This window comes from Corella eumyota, chromosome 7 (genome assembly GCF_963082875.1).
Source record: "Corella eumyota chromosome 7, kaCorEumy4.1, whole genome shotgun sequence".
NCBI lineage: Eukaryota > Metazoa > Chordata > Ascidiacea > Phlebobranchia > Corellidae > Corella > Corella eumyota.
The window spans coordinates 8,591,808-8,608,011 of record NC_137496.1 but is presented as its reverse complement, the minus strand read 5'-3'; the positions used below and the strand labels follow the sequence as shown (position 1 = coordinate 8,608,011).

The window sequence follows — 16,204 nt, the reverse complement described above, 5'->3', positions numbered from 1 at the left end:
GTTAGATGCAGCTTGCGCAAAACACGACGCTGGATATAACGAGTTTGGTCAGGCAGCTTACTTTACTTACAACTCAGCAGACGAAGAATTTATACACGATACAAATAATATCCCTGGCGTTGTTAGCGCTTTTACTAATTCTATCTTTCGGGCAAAACGTTTTCTTGCTCCGACAACTAAGCAAAAGGGAGAAGGAATTTCTTGGGGCGCGAAACACCAAATCAACAAGTACAAAAAGGCGAGGTTTGACCGAGACGCCGAATCGGTGGGGCTTGATAGAGACGGGCTAAAGCAACTATTAATACCAGATAATAAAGCATTCCCGAATATGAAAAGAGGAATTGAACCTGACAGTACGGAAGATGAGCCTGCCGCAAAGATGGGAGCAACAGAAAATACAGGAGGAGGGGCGGCACACCCGGGACAATTTACATCCTTAATAAGAGCACCCAGAATGTACCACAACATTGTGGTTTACGGAAGACGAAAGGGAATCATGGTGTTCGAGGGGAACCGTACAGGCAGCGATGGGGAAAATATAAGGGCCCCTTGGACACCATGGTGGAGTCACGCAAGAACAGACAATGTTATACAGAAGATCATTTGACATTGGTCATCAAACAACAACAACACATTTCGCAACAGCCTGTGACGAAGAACCATTAATCACAAACCAAAGCATGAAAAGATACGAACTAGGAGATGACTTCAATGACATCCCAGTGAAAATGCTACAAAAAGACACCCATACAACCGGACTAGATGAAACAGGAGGAGGAAATACCCACAGCGTAACAATAACATCAAAAAATAACACAGGATGGTTCGATGTATTTGAAATGACAACTCCGATAAGCAAAGCAATGGTGACTCAAATGCACGTATACACAGACACCAAAAACGTATACACAGACACCATAAAAGGAATATACCAAACGCCCAACTGTACAATCGTGATCGGGCCGATGGAAGGAGGTTCCGCCGGGGTAGTTCCTCACCACCATGGGCTGCTCTGGCGAAAGAAAGCCGAGGGGGTAACGCCGGCCATCCGCAAGAAGACCGTGGTCGACACCCTACGATCACTTGGTCTAGTGATACCATGGGTTGGACCCGTAAAGTGCCTCCAACAATGGATCAAATACATCTACAAAACAAACCCAACGGCAATGCCTGATGTCCTAAAAAAGGAACTATCAAATGACACGAAAGGGAAAGGAATGCGCTCGTATGAGCATACGGTAAAACGAGTGGCGGAGACCTTTGAATCCAAACCAAGTGTAAACGCTTTCAAACAGGCCCTCTTTAGAGAAGATTTTACATTCCCGGAAACATTCGTAAAGAGGGCCTACGGGATGATGAATTGGGGCCGAGAAAAAAGCAAAATGGGAAAAGCATTCCAAAAACTAAAAACACAATCGACACCGTGGACCCCCAAAACTGGCGCCAAAATGTGCAACAACATCATCAATGAAGCGAAAAATATCAAGACCGATGGCTACCGCCTTAAGGCCTTTGACCTTAAGGTGGGACTCACTGGGGCCGCGTTAGAGATTCGCGACCCCAATGAGGACGGCATAAGGCTCAGTCAGCATTTTATGCTGCACGGAGCAGCCGGAAAGGGGAAGACGCTGCTTGGTGCACTGCTCTTCCCCACGGAATATGCCTCTACACTAACAAATGACAGCGCTGGGGTTGGTCAAATGTCGCTCCGGTTAAAACATAAGATGATGAAGGTAGATGATGCCGGAGCGTCGTTTTTCAACAACGACCAACTGACCAGCGCTGTCAAATTCATGTACCACAACGCGTGGTTTTTACCCTTATTTTTAATTAGTACTAATTAAACAGATTTTAAGTTAATTAAAAAAAAAAGTTCACAGCTAAACCAATTCAATTTATAAGTGATTTTTTAGGAGTGGAAGCATGTTTAGGCTTTATTCAAGCCCTGAACTATTAGATTTATGCAAAGACCTTTCAAATTTTAACATTTTGTAAATTTTAAACCTTTTAGAAATTAATTAAAGTTTATCTCTATATTTTACCTTATATTTTATATAATAATGGAAATTATTCACACTATTGAAATTTTAACCGAGGAACACTACATTCCAAAAAAACGCCTAAAGGACATGTCAAACCCGCTCGAAAAATATGATGAAATTGAAATAAAACAAAGATATAGATTTAGAAAAGATTCGTTAATAAATTTGTTCCACATAATAAAAAATAACTGTAATTTTGATAACCGGAATCATGGCATTCCACCTTTACTACAATTATTAATAACCATTCGATTTTTCGTTACTGGCCATTTTCAGAGAAGTGATGGAGATTTAGTCGGTGTAAGTAGAACGGCAGTGTGTGGTGTTGTACACCGAATCTCCAAACACATTGCATCTTTAAAAAACCTATTTGTTAACCCCGAACTTTTTTCTGTGAAACAAAATTTTCATATGATCGCATGTAGTTGGCGCTATTGATTGCACGCACATACCCATTGTTTCTTTAGGTGGCTGTTCTTCAGAAATCTTTCGAAACCGCAAGGGATTTTTCTCAATTAATGTTCAAGCCATTTGTAATGCGAATCGGGTTTTCACCAACATTGTAGTTCGATGGCCTGGGTCGACACAGGACTCCAGAATTTTTCAAAATTCAGTCATTCATGACCATTTTTAAGAACAGGGTATCCAGGGTTTACTGTTAGGAGACGATGGGTATGGGTGCAAACCTTATCTGTTAACCCCTATTCTTAATCCATTTACAGCAGGGGAGAGAAGATACAATCAAGCCCATGTTAAAACAAGAAGTAGAGTGGAGCAGGCTTTTGGTGTTCTTAAACAGAGGTTTCGCTGCTTGAGAACACCACTCAGGACAAAACTTGAACACTCTCTGATAGTGATTATAGCTGTTATGTGCTTACATAACTATGCCATCAAAACGGAACAACATTCTGATGCAAGTTTTGATGAGTCGTTTGGCAACCCCATGTCTGAAGAAGTAAACCTTGAACACTCATTGCCTGGTGTTGCTGCAAGGCAAAATGTTGTTGAAGAGTTTTTTAATTAAAGTCTTATTTTAAAATTTGCATAGGCAGCGAGTTTTTGAATAGTTTTGTTAATTTTTGTTTTATTATATAAATATTACATATATATATATATATACATTTTTTAAATTTATTTTTAGGTAGTATATCCAGAATATTGTATATTTAAATTTTTTTAAAAGTTTGTTTATATAAACTGTATTTATATTTTATACCTGTAATTCCATATTTATTTTTTAACATATATGAAAATATAATTTAACACAATTTTAGATTTATTTTAGTTATTAAATAAGAACAATGGACAAAAAAAACAGAAGTTTAAACTATGACTTTATTGAAAAAGAAATTCTGACAGATTTGATAAAAAAATACCCCATCATAACTAACAAATTAACAAATTCGAATTCCGTTGCATCCAAGAAAATGGCCTGGTTGGAAATAACAAATCAATTTAATAGCTCTAGTTCAAGGTGCAAAAAAACTTTGGAAAATCTTCAAAATTTGTGGAAAAATAAAAAAAAAACTGAGTATGCAAATTACAACCGCAGTATGAGAAAAACAGGAGGTGGTCCTCCACCACCACCAATTGATACGTTTACTGAAAAAGTTATATGTAAGTTTAATTTGTTTGTATAAATGTATTAAAATTTTATTTACCTATTGTAGTGTTAAAAATTTTTTAACTGCTTTGTTTAGCCATTATTCCCCAGGAAATACATCCGTTGGAAAATAGGTATGACGATGACAGTGGTCAAGTACATACCCTTGACTTAACTTTGGATAACGATGACTAGGTTGTCAGTCAAGATGTGAAAGATGGGGAAATCTCTATTGTTCTAGAGTCAGTTCCAGGTAGTTACATTTGAAAATGATTTTTTTCCAAAACTGTAAAATAACAATTTTCTAAAAATGTATTTTAAAACAGTATTGATTATTTTTTTATTACATAGTAATTGTAGTTTGAACAAAACATTTTTTTAATGATAAGATTTAACTTCTGTAGAAAAGCAAAACAAAAGTAGAAATTTAAAAAGAAAACGTAGTTGGGAGGAAGACAGGGACAAATTAATAAAAATGGATTTGGAATACAAAAAAGAACTTTATGAAATAACTAAGCAACAGTTAGCAAGAGAGGAAAAAAGAAAAGAATTGGAGCATGAATTAAAATTAGAAGAACATAAAATTAAAATGGAATTTTATGCTCTAAAAATAAAAAAATTACAAGGGGAAAAATAATTTAACCTAATATACTTTTTGTTTAACTTTAGTTTTTTTTTTAACATTGTTTTATTTTTGTTTTCTTTTATTCCTTTTTTATTAAATAACAAATGTTTGTTGATTCGAAGGTAGAAATTGTTGCCTATAGTAACTGCATAGTTAGGGTGAGCTACCCACAGAAAAGGGCAAGAGGTGTAAAAAAGGTGAATACAAAACAAATAGTGAAAATGGATATTTGATGATGAATACCAAATTTTAATCAGTTAATGGAATTTAAATATTACATACAACAAACATACTGTGTATCTGTGGCAGTTTCCAAAACACCCATTCATTGTGTTTTCCTCCACTCTTTCACAAAACCCTTTATTAATTGCTCTTTACTTGCCGAACCCAAATTTTGCATGCCAAAAAGCTACACCCATGAATATTCCGCAACAACTTATACCAATTTTTATTTGGACCTTAAATCCTAACTTTACAATTTCAGTAAAATTTTAGCCACATTATATTAACTTTGCATTACTTTCCAGGATAATATTAAAGTACAATGGTAGCTGTGCAGTGGAATGGTGCGAAACCGTATATACACGTTTTCGCATCCCGTATTTTTAGTACTATCCATTTTACACTTATTTTAAGCTGTTTACCTTTCACAGGCTAAACAAAAAAACTTCTGCGGACGAATTTTGACTTGCGTGCACGTGTAAAAACGATACGCTTCCAAAATTAGTAAACCGTAAAAGAGGCAAAAACCGTTTATCCTCCATCAAATATAACGTTAATCCGAGTTTAAACCACCTCTACCGGCGGGTTAATTTTTTAACAATTTAACTCGGGTTTAATCCCCGATTAGCGTTAACTCGACTTTAGTGACTCCAAAAAAAAGTTAACCCGAGTTTAATCCGCGATCAGCGTTAACTCGAGTTTAACTCGACTTTAGCGACTCCACCCATACTGTCCCTTTTAACGATCATAATATTACAGGCTTAATATTTTTATAGTTTGGTACCTAAATAAAAGTTGATGTTAAAACAGTATGAATTGTCCAAATTGTAGTCAAGTTGTGCAAAGTGACCATCTGTTTTGTTCGCATTGTGGCCATGGTAAGTTGTGTACACAACAGAATCTAATTTAGATAAACCTTTTTTTCAGTTACTTCGGTAGATCGAAATCATGTTATCTTCTATTACTTTAATTTGGGATATAAATACAGTAAGATTTTGCAATTGTTGCAAGGTAGGCACAACCACATATCAAGTATGAGAACACTTAAAAGGCATTTGTTTCAAATGGGCCTGTTCAGGCGATGTGGTTGGCTGAAAGATCGGAGTATTTTACCAGATGTATATGGTCGCATTAAAGAATTGACCAACGGTCCTTCATCTTGTGGTGGTTACAGATCAGTATGGCATACTTTGGAGATGGAAGGTTTAAGAGTGCCACGATTATTTGTGGAAGAAATGTTACGGGCAGTTGATCCTGAAGGCTGTAAGGCTAACAAAGTCCAGACAAAACACGGTGGCAGGTCGACCAAACTTGCTATATTCTATGCCGGAAGAATTTGGTGGGTGTGCTAATCTCCTTAAAAAAGTCTCAGATCAAAAAATTCAACTGGGTTATAATGAAATAGCAGATTCAACTGAATTTAATGAATACACTGAATATTTTGATTATGTTAGATCTGAACTGAGCCTCAACATGCCGAAATGTTGGCAGGATGCAATTACTTTTTATCAGCAGTTAATGAATGTTATTGACAATTGATTGTTGTTTTGTGTGAACATTTGGCTAGTTTGCCAGCTTTACCTACTGTTATGGATCATAATTGTTACTATTTTCATTTTACAGCAAAATTTTTTTTAAATGTCATTTTTAGTTCATTTTATTCGATGCTACCAAGTTTATAACTTATCTGTAGACTTATGTAAATAAATTTTTCAAAAAATGTTTTTTTTTTAACATTGTTGATAAAACGAACTTTATTTACAAGCAATAATTATATACACACAATAGTACCAAACAAGACTGCTTAAATTGTTTATGACAGTTTTTTTGATAAAAGTTTAGTAAATATTTATCACAATAAAAAAAACAACTAAAAATAAACACAAGTACAATTATATAGCAATGAATACAACATTTTAGTCAATGCATTCCAAAAGCTTGGGCATTTGACATTGCAGTGATGAATACTAAATTAAATTGATTGGCATCTTCCATGTGCTTGGTGGGAAGAGTAACAGTACGACCACATGCCCCCACCAAAGGAAAACATATACTATGACCAGGATTATTTTTTAAACAATCAGGATTAAAGTTTACAGAAATGGTAAGTTCATCCCCAAAATTTGGCTTGTGTTTCTGACCAGTTAACCATCCCAACACACCAGCTGTTGTTGTAAGCAAGTCATTGTTTTCACCATCAGGAATAGGATTTGCATTGTCCGAGTTGTCATATGCTAGAGGTTCATCTGTAGTGGCATGTATAGAGTTGTCTTCTATATGCATTAAAAAATCCTGAAAGTTATCCATAATTTTTTCTTCTGTGCACCTTTTTGTAGACTTTTCAATGGAATATGCGGGAATTAATAAACTTAGAACATAATTAGCATCTACTACATCCCCACCAAAAAGAGTAAACAAATGTGAAAATAGTGCTGCATTATTCTTCATAATACTAAATAAACCAAATAAATCCAATCCAGAAGCCAACTCCTTAGGATAACACAGTCAAGACTTAGTTTGCTTAGGTATATAGAGTCCACGTTGGTAAATATCCGATACACATTCGGATGAAAGCAATGCGGCGCTGGCCCACCTTGTATCAAACTTGCAGCTATTATTTCACCACATGTTCTGAAAAAGCCATTTTGCACATACTGCATAGAATCAAATGGAGCTCCTCCTGAAAAAAAACTATTACAAATACCTTGTACTACAAGAGAAAAATCCTTATTTGCAATAGCACCACAATCAATACCAGTTTCTCCTTGAAATTTTACAACAACTTTTCGAAGAGCAGGTGTTTGCTTCATTGACTCTCTTTTCCAAATAGCAAGATGGCGTTGAATATGTGTTCCTCTTCTTACAACTATAAAAAACTGGTCTGTATCGACCATGTTTTTACGAAGAGTGGAGATAGCATTATTCACATCATTAAAAATGTGTTTTTAATATCAGTTTCTTCATTTTTTTGCTTTAAAGCAGTGGTCGGCAACCACCGGGCCGCGGCCCGGTGCCGGTCCGTGAGGAGTTCGTTACCGGGCCGTATAATTTTCCAGGTTAAATGCTTTCGTTAAAATTTAACTTTTCAAGTTAACTTTAAAAATCATAAACGGATCTCTTAACTTTTCTTGTATTAATGTGCTTTCGTTAGATAACGTTCGTAAGTACCAAAAAAGTCTTAAATATACGAATTTTATGTGGTTCATTGACATCTTACGATTTAAAAAACGTTGTTTTCGAACAAAAATGCGCTACAAAAACGAATTAGTCGTTATAAAATAGAAGTTTACTCGAAACTTGATTTTAATAAGCCGATAGACATGTTTATTTAATAAATTGTATCTATTGTTACAACAGTTTAAAGATAACTCGTATACTTGCATCGTAAACGGTGGCGTAACAAATTATAAGAAAACAAATTAAAAAATGTGGCGAATGTGCTGCAATTTGCTTTAGTTTTTATTTGTTTTCTTATTGCGTCATAATAGTATGCCTGATAGTACAGTCTGACAGTAGTCTTTATAGAGTTCTTGGTAACTTCTGATACATTCGTATGTAAGTAACGGTTTAGTTTTATTGAAGTTCACAATTTTCTTAACTATTATCGAAGTGAGTGTTTTTGCAAAAGTAATAGCCTAACCATAAACCTCTTTCTTACCAATATAAGCTTAGTTTAAGTGTTAAGCTGGGCAAAAGGGTACATACCAAGTACAGTATTTATACCTAGCAACATGCCATAGCAGTCAGTTATTACAACGAGGAATAAATCAAGTTGCCAAAATTTATGAACCCATTATCTTCTGATCAAGAACATTGTAAAAAATGAGACCATTAACTGAACAAGGAGTTCTTAAAATTTGTGAATGTTCTTCAAAAGTTAGGCCTGAGAAAATAACGTTAGGAATTAGGTTTTGGAAAAGCCAGAAATTAGCGCAAAGCTACGGTGGCAGTTAATTTAGGAAAATCGAGTAGAAATTTGTTAATGAAACTTGACTGATGAAATTTTACAGATTTAAAAAGCTTTAATATTTAAATTTTGAGTCTAAGAAAAATGAGTATAAAACAAACATCTATGCTGAGTTATTTTGGAAATAGGTCAACACCACATGAAGAAACTGACGTCGAGGACGAGGGGCCTACAACCGCCAAAAAAATGAAAGCTTCTTTCAATCGCCAATATAATGAATCGTACTTAAAGTACGGATTTATTTCAACTATCGATTCTAAAAAACCTTCTCCGCTTTGCCTAATTTGCAACAGCAATTTATCAAACGAGGCAATGAAGCCTTCAAAACTACTTCGGCATATGAAAACTAAGCACCCCAAATTAGAAAATAAACCTTTGGAGTTTTTTGAAAGAATGAAACGTGATCACGAAGGTGAAAATCAATTATTGAGGACTGCTGTATTAACATATCCAAATGCACTAAGAGCATCATATTTGGTATCTCACCGCATCGCTAAAACGAATAAACCATTTACTATTGGAGAGGAATTAATTTTACCTGCGTGTTCTGATATTTGCCGTGAAATTTTAGGAGAATCGGCAGTTAAAAAGATAGCGCGCGTTCCTCTTTCGTCTCGCACTGTTGCAAGACGAATTGAGGATATGGCGGAAGACATTGAAACTCAATTATTAAAGAGGGTTGTAAAGTCACCATGGTTTGCAATTCAGTGTGATGAGTCTACAGATATTGAAAACAAAGCTGTGCTGCTAGTTTTTGTTCGATATCTTCATGAAGAGGATATTTATGAGGACATTATGTGCTTTGTTGCTGCAAAAAAACACAACAGCCTCCGAATTATTCAAGTCTCTGAATGTTTATTTCACGGGAAAACTGAACTAGTTCTTTTGTGTCGGCGTGTGCACGGATGGAGCTGCAGCCATGATTGGACGTCTGTCTGGTTTGACTGTTCGGATTAAGGAGGTCGCACCAGAGTGCGAGGCCACTCATTGTGTCATTCACAGGGAAATGCTGGCAAGAAGAAAAATATCCCCTGAGTTTCACAGTTTATTCAATGACGTAGTTAAAATGATTAACCTCATTAAAGCTCATGCACTTAACACCCGGCTGTTTGAGCAAATATGTGAGGACATGGATGCAGAGCACAAATGCCTTCTCTTGCACACAGAGGTAAGGTGGCAGAGTGTTTGAATTGCGTGAACCACTGCAAAGCTTTCTATTGGAGAAAAATTCAGATCTTGCCAACAAATTTAGTGATGAAAAATGGGTTCTCAAACTTGCCTACTTGTGTGACATATTTAATCTGCTCAACGATATAAATCTTTCACTCCAGGGCAAAATGACAACTGTATTCAAGTTGGCAGATAAAGTGGCTGCATTTAAAGACAAACTTAAATTGTGGGAACGGCGCGTGAACAAAGGAGTATTTGACATGTTTCAAACAATAGCAGAGACTTTGAAAGACAGCGAGCCTGAGCAAGCGTTCTTCGATCTTGTTAGCAACCACTTGCGTGTTCTTTTACAAGAGTTCAATCGCTATTTTCCTAGCCTTAAAGACCCTCGGGTCGCAAAGAAATGGATCCGTAATCCATTTATCTTCAAACCAGGTGAATCCACCTTGCCTGTACGACAAGAAGACCAGATGCTAGACATTGCAAATGATGGTAGCCTAAAATGTATTTTTGATGCAAAGACTCTACTCTACCAGTGTTTTGGATGAAGCTTTTGCCAGAATACCCTGACCTTGCCATAAAAGCATTAAAAACTTTGCTGCAATTTCCGACATCCTACTTATGCGAGTCTGGATTTTCTGTGATGGCAGCAACAAAGACAAAACCACGAAACAGACTAGACGTGAGGGACACATTGCGGGTGTCATTGAGTTCCATAATTCCTCGGTGGGAGCGTCTCGTTGCGGCAAAACAAGCTCAAGGTTCTCATTAAATCAAACTATTTTAAACTGTAATAAATTTTCATTGCTGAATATTTGTGGTATTTTAAAAGCCGGTCCGCGAAAAATTGTTAATTTTAACCCGGTCCGCAGTGCGAAAATGGTTGCCGACCCCTGCTTTAAAGAATCATTTTGGTCAACAAGCAGATTTTGCATTTCGTTAGTGTTAAGGTAATCTTCTAGTGTACTTTGCAACACAGAAGAACTGGAAAGGTCTGGAAACAAGCAATTATCATGACATGTTGTAAGGTCCTCTTCAGTTTCTTTTTCAACTAGATACAAAACCATTTTTTTGTAATCTTTTCCAATGTTTTTTTTTGTACTTTTCTAAAGTAAAAGGTTCGGAAGTTCCTGGCAAAAAATCAACAATACGGCCATCTTTAAATGCAAGTAGGTATGTAGCCCCATCTTTGTAACCTTTTGGAAAGAATTGAAGATATCTTTATTTTGCTTTACATAATATGGATTGAACAGGTTCTGTTTTTTCCACATCTATAACAACTGTTTGGCCCCTGACGGGCTTCAGATGAAAATCCTTTCCTCCATTTTCCAGCATCCCAATATTAATACAAACATTTTGGTTTTCTGTTTTTCTTGTTACTCTTTGTTTCCATTGTGATCCCTTTTTCGACTTATACTGACTAAATGACAAAACATCAGGTGCACTTTTTCGTTTGCCAATATGTAAATCTTTAAAAAAACGTGTAAAATTTTATTTGGGTTGTTTTTTTTTTAAAAACACTCAGATTTTTCTTAATATTTTATGTAACACTAACAAGTCAAGTATTCTTTTAATTTTTATACTGACCATATATGGGCTTGTTTCAGGCTTTTCAGTCATATTATCTCTATTTAAAGATCTAGAACCAGATGGAAGCAGTGGCGGCTCGTGGGCAAAATGACAGGGGGGGCTAATTTTAGAAGGTCACAGCACGACTAGGGGGGTCCAAATTCCAAATTTTTTATTTTTTTATATTACTAAGAAGATAAAATTTTTATTTTATCTGATAATGGGAACAATTTTAAGGTGTGCCTTTAAAGCTATTAGTAACTGGGGTGTAGGGCATACAACATTTTTAATAACATTTTTTAAATAAACACAATTGTATTTTATTCAATTAACTACTAATGTAGCCTATATCTTGCATAAAATAAAAATGTTTTTTTTTTGTTATTTTTTTTTTCGGCGTCTTCCTTCTAAAAAAAATTTCAAATTCAATAAAAAGCAGTAGAGTACATAATACATTTCTTTCATTTATGGTTAGCAAACTGGATTAAAGTTTAGTTGACCATTTACTAATAACCATTTTTTAGACATAAAAAGCAGTAAAAATACTTTTAAGTTAATTAAAACATAAAATCAGCAACATATTTATTTGAGACATTAATGTAATTAGATAATTTGTGCGAAAAATAATGATATAATTTAAAAAAATTAAAATTACATATCAACAAAAAATCAATATATATAAAACGAACTAATGAAAAAAATTAAAACTTTGATCACCTTTTTCTTTAACTCTTCAGCATTTCTTAAAAGCAACATTACAAATAATTAGTTATATATAATAAGTAAACAAAACAAACTATGAAGGGATATTGAACTATTTACCTCTCCTGCTCCCTTCTTTCCTCCCTCTCTACTCTCCTCCTCTTTAACTCCACTTTTCTTTTTTAATAAATATTTTTATCAAATTATTTTTAATAAGCTGGTGAAAAATCTTTTAGCTTCGTTAAAGCTAAACTTCTAGATTTTATAATATAAAACCTAAATTCTCATTTAATGATATAATACTAAACTATAAATTCTAAAAAAATAACGCTAAACTTTCAACCCAATAAAAAAACTAAACTTTCTAATTGTAAACTTGTTAATTTAGACCTAAGTTACCTCTCCTCCTCACTTTCTTCTTCTTCTTTCCTTTTCATGTTTTCTTCTCTAAAATTTTTTTATTTAATTGTTAAATTAATGAAATATTTAAGTATAATATTTGCAGTTACCCTAATTTTTTCATCTTCTCTCCTCTTTCCTTCCACCCACCCGACCTTCTTCCTCTTTTCCCCCAGCCCTTATCCTCCCATTCCCCCTCCTCTCCAAACCCATTTTCCTCTTCCTCCACCCCGACCCCTTCTTCCACCAACTTGACCACTATAATTTTTGTAATTTGATTTTAAAAAAGTAAATAAATTGTGTAAAGTAAATAAATTGACTATTCCTTTTCTTAATAAGGTATTTTAACAAGCTATATAAAATATTAAAATTTGTTTCTTACCTCCATTCCCCTCCCCCATATTGGTTGAAAGTAAAATTCATTTATATAATCTTTTTATTTTTTTTAAAACCTTTTAATTCTTTTCAACCTAAAAACAAATTCCAGTTAATTTATTTTAAATTTTTATAATTGCTTTTAAATTTTTATAATTGCTTTTCCAGTATAACTCAACACATCAACAGTGGAGGGCAGGCACAATCGATTATTTTCCAGGAAAACTCAACACATCAACAGTGGAGGGCAGGCATAATCGATTATTTTCCAGGAAAACTCAACACATCAACAGTCGAGGGCAGGCATAATCGATTATTTTCCAGGAAAACTCAACACATCAACAGTGGAGGGTCGGCATAATCGATTATTTTCCAGGAAAACTCAACACATCAACAGTGGAGGGTCGGCATAATCCTTATCTAAGAAAACATCAACATTACAACACTCATCATCAAAAACACTTTATTTATAATTTAAAAAAGTTCTTCTAATTTTCAACTTGGAAAACAATTCTATGACATTTTTATTAAAATCAGGTGTGGCTGAAATGACATCTTTGTGAATGGATAAGACTGCTAAAGCAGGCTTCTTTTGCATTTGCGCACAGCAATCTTGAAGAAGTAGCAACCCTTTGGCGTTTTGACAACTCTGGACAAAATTCCATACTAGGTTCCACAAGTTTTCCACGAATATCATTAATAACCTTCTGAAATGAATCAATAGCAAAGGCAACAGTCACCCCAGTCGATTCTCTTGACTGCAGAATATTATACAATATATCTGTATGGTGAAAGACATCATTGAAAAACTTCAAAAAGTAAAGAAATGTGGGATCTTTTAAAAGTTGTGTCAATCCAATACATCCTTGTGTTGAAGTTATGTCCCAGTGTGTTTCATTAAGAATCCTTTCAAAAGTTGCTAAAAGATTCTCCTTATTATTTAAAACACTTTGGACAGCTCGAGATTGAAAATTCCATCTTGTTTCACATGGTCTTGGAAGTCGTTTTTCACAAACTGATCGTAACACATCTGAACGTTTCGGAGACATAGAAAAAAAGGTAGAGAATCCAGACAAGTTGGCAAAAAACAACTTAATGCTTTTAATACTTTGACATGCATGCTTTAGTATCAGGTTTAGTTGGTGAGCATATCAGTGCACAAATTTGGCATGGGGAAAACATTCCTGCATTTTTTTTGAACGCCATTTTTTTCCCACTCATAACAGATGCACCATCATATGTCTGGGCAATAAGCTTTTCTTTTAGATGAAAAGGTTGAAGTGCATGTTTTAAAAGGGAGGTCATACCATCAGCAGTACGATCATTAGCTTCATAATATGACAGAAACCGTTCAACAGGATAGCCATCCACTACAAATCTAAGAAGTACTGCAAATTGTGATCGATTGGCAATATCAGTTGTCTCATCTGCTTGAACAGCAACAAAATCAGCATTACCTATGTCATTCTCTAATGTATTTCTATATACAGTAAACATGCAATCTAAAAGTTCATTTTGGATTGTCTTGGATGTGTATTTATTTACTGTGGCACTTTCCAAATGCTCTTTTAAAACGTTATCCGATTTTGCTATTTGCTGCAATAAATCCAAAAATATGCCTCGGTTAAAGGAACCTTCTGATTCATCATGTCCTCGCATACATACCTATTTCATGTACTCCACAAAATTTTAAACAGTCAACAATGAGGTCGAGAATGTGTCTATTCTTTTTAACAATTTCATTGTGCCTCTCAACAGATAAGCTGTGTCCTACACTGATCTGTGACTGAATATCTACTGTTCCTAGTAGGCTATATGAAAGTGCATTGGTAATGTGCATTTTTGAACTCTCATGTCGCTTTATTTTTTCTGAAATATGTTTTATATCTTTAAAACCTTCCTTTGACCAAGTAACTTCTTTTTCTTCACCTTTTCCAAACAAAAGGCAGTAAAAGCAAAATAAACTTTTTTTTTCCTCGCTTACAGTAAGCCATTTCCTTTTGCTTAGGGCCTGTACTTTTTATTTCAATAGATTTTGGCTGATGAGGTCCAAGGCGCTTCAAGTCTAACTTTGCCTCAAAACTCAAAGGAAAACTTTTCAGAATACAATCAACCTGGTTCATGGTTTATGGTATCCACAAAAATAGTCGAAGAAATCACAAACTTGTTCTTATCAGTCTTATACCAAATTACAACTAAGCAAAATACTTGCTATTAATAGCCAACAAACTATTTTAGTACACAGTTTGGTTTTTTCAAGTTTTCCACAATTAGATATTTTTTTATATATGGCAAAACTCTAATCTGCTAATCATGGCGTTCGCCGTTTGGGCTGACTGGCTGGATATGGCGTGGGCAGGCAGAATAAACTCTGCACTTTACTTCGACTGCCAATCAATAAATAAATAACATTTGGCTAAAAACACTACCAAAATTCAATTAAAATTAACAAATTTATACATTTTTTTACTAAAAAAACGTATGCGGAATTAGCCTAAAATGACTGTTTCCGCAAGACATGTGCACGCCCTTTCTAAAACTTGTGCGACGACCTTTCATACAAAAATCCAATTGATTATTTTTATTTGTTAACTTAAAAATATTATTTAGGGACTTATTACCTCCAGAGAAAATCATAAAATACCCAAATTATGTTTTAATTATTTTATATTTTAATTACTAAGTAAATTGAACGTCAAATTTAAAAAAATCACAAAGCTAAAATTGTCAAATTATTTGGCAACTTTATGGTTGGCTTAGCCCCACTTTTTGATTCAAGTTCTCAACTTTTTTTAAAATTTCGGAATCCTGAAGGCAAAAACAGCGTTAAAATATTTTTTATTTGACAGCCCGTGGGGCTAATTTTGGTTTAGCCCTCACATGTTTACGCTACGTTTTTCGAAAATTTTGGCGTATTTCGTGGCCAAAATAGGCGCTAATTTTTAATAATTTTAGCAAAAAACATTGCCGAAAAAACAAATATTATTCAAAATAAAATAAATTATAATTAAAAAAAAACATGTTAAAAAGTGGGGGTTTTAGCCCCATTAGCTACATAGACGAGCCGCCACTGGATGGAAGACTTTCATTCTAAGGTCTTTCTGCAAAACAATACAACACTGCACTTTTATAAACTTAGAATTGGAGTTATTCTAGACTGTAATTAATCCTGGCCTGCACCCTATCTTATTTATATATAGATTCACTTACTTAACAACGACCTAAACTTACCTTTCCCACAAAAAGCACAATACATTTCTCCATGACCATTGGATTGCAATTTTCCACACTTTAAGCAATACATTAAAAAATTAATAAATCAAACAGGCAGATTTTTAAAATTAGGCATACATGTAACTGCAAAGTAATGTCCGGTTTAAAATTTAGCTTTAATTAACCTTGTATTTTACTATCAATAAATACATTTTTTTTACATTACCACACTATGTTCACCCCTAAACCATTACTGCAATGCGAATCAAATACAAAATTTTGTATGAGCTTAAAATATTTCGCAAGCGCTCAATATA

General features: G+C 34.4%; 2 pseudogenes; one reads left to right on the top strand and one right to left on the bottom strand.

Annotated features, from left to right (window-relative positions):
* The first annotated feature begins 5,303 nt into the window (after window positions 1-5,303).
* LOC145760291 (uncharacterized) lies at window positions 5,304-6,031 on the top strand (annotated as a pseudogene).
* A 381-nt stretch (window positions 6,032-6,412) lies between these two features.
* LOC145760290 (uncharacterized) lies at window positions 6,413-11,249 on the bottom strand (annotated as a pseudogene).
* Between the last annotated feature and the right edge of the window lie 4,955 nt (window positions 11,250-16,204).